The sequence below is a fragment of the Apaloderma vittatum genome, unplaced genomic scaffold, assembly GCF_000703405.1.
Source record: "Apaloderma vittatum isolate BGI_N311 unplaced genomic scaffold, ASM70340v1 scaffold14279, whole genome shotgun sequence".
Lineage (NCBI taxonomy): Eukaryota > Metazoa > Chordata > Aves > Trogoniformes > Trogonidae > Apaloderma > Apaloderma vittatum.
The window spans coordinates 24166-26057 of NW_009734730.1; positions in this window are offsets into that span (position 1 = coordinate 24166).

Genomic DNA, 1892 nt, shown 5'->3' on the forward strand with positions numbered 1-1892 from the left:
TCCCTGGGCAGCCTGTTCCAATGGCTGACAACCCTTTCAGTATAGAAATTCTTCCTAATAGCCAACCTGAGCCTCCCCTGGTAGAATTTAAATCCATTTCACCTTGTTATATCACTCACCACTAGGGAGAACAGACCAACCCCGGCCTTACTACATGTAGAGAGCGATGAGGTCTCTCCTCAGTCTCCTCTTCTCCAGGCTAAACAGCCCCAGATCCCTCAGCCTTTCCTCATAAGACTTATGTTCTAAGCCCTCTCCCGGCTTGGCAGCCGCCTCTGTTCCCCCTCCCGCACCCCTCTGCTGTACCCTCTCCAGCACCTCGATGTCCCTCTTGTAGTGAGGGGCCCAAAACTGGACACAGGACTCAAGGTGAGGCCTCACCAAAGCCGAATATAGGGGCATGATCACCTCCCTGCTCCTGCTGACAGCACCATTCCTGACTAAGGCCAGCTTTGTGAGATTGTGGCTGAAGATACTCTTCCTCTGTCAGCCCCCAATGGACCAGGTTTCTCAAAGGGAGTGTCATGGTCTAAGTGACCGAACCCCTGGGTGTGACATCGGTTCCTTATCCTTAGAAATTAATTCTTTTCTTTTGAATTGTGCTGATAATCTGGGAAGAATTGTAGCTCCATAAACTATTCTGGCTACTGCAGTGTGGGTGGGTGCTTGGAGAAAGAGTTGTGAACTCTTTTCTAATTAAAAACTTTTAGTTAACAATTGACAAAAACTTGAAATGAACTTGAACATGCCAGAGTTACTGTCTGATTTTCCAGCATTTCTAACATGTTCTTCCCTTCTGTCCCCTATTATTTCAAATTGTCTCCCAGGGCCAGACTGGCCAAAAGCAGTATGACATTCAGTACCAGCAATACACAGTGCACTAAGCAAAATGCTGTTCCTGTATACTCAGAATTTGAGTCATCTACTCAACAGATTTAGAAATCTTGTGAATTGTGCACTAAGGTTCCTCAATTTAGTAAGATATGGAAGCAGTTTTTCTATTGAAGAGCACAATGCGTGCTCACCTTCTGAAAAGGTTTTGCTACCTAAGTACTCTCTTCTTTTGCATATATTAAATGAAAGTTGTTCCTACATCTTCCCTCATGAAGTTTGGTTGTGCTACATCCTGTTCTCCTTTTTGTGTGTGTATTCTCAGCATGACTGGATAGCTTCTAATCTAATTGTTTTTTGTTGAGGTTTTAATTACCTTGTCAAAAGTGTAAAGGCTTCACACTGTTCCTAAAGGTGTTTCAACAAGCTCACCCTCTTTCTCAGAGCCTTCATTGGTCTATCAGATGCTGAACTGAGGATTTTGACAGGAGACTTATCCCAATTGTTAAGTGCCTTCAGTTTCAATACTAAACAACAGTGCATTATGTCCAGTCCTTGAGTTCAAGCATCTCCTGCAATAAGGTGTTCCAATGAAAATTCAACCACAGGGACATAAAAGTTAATGCTCAACATCATGCTTCTTGATGCTAAGAGTTGTTATGGTCTAAATATCTTTTTCTGTCTTTTTGCTCTGAGTAGGCACTATTGGTCACAGTTTGCCTGTCACAAGATGGCCTGGGCTAATTTCACCTTCAGGCTACAGTAATTGTGCTTGTAATATTCCCCAAAAACTTCCTGGAACTCTTTACAGAGTCCTTTATTCAACACTCAATGCAGGACTATGGCTGCTGCTTGTGTAAATTGTTTTTCTTTGAGGAAGGTATGATTACTGTGTCTCTTTAGCCGTCTTTAGCCGTTACACATACTGCTTATTTTGTGGGGCTTAGATTCTCCCAACTTGATATAATGGGAATATTACTTAGCTTTTATTTTGGTGTATCAGATTTTAATCAAGGCCCTTGACAAATATTTTCACAAGTCATTATTATCATTCATCAGCA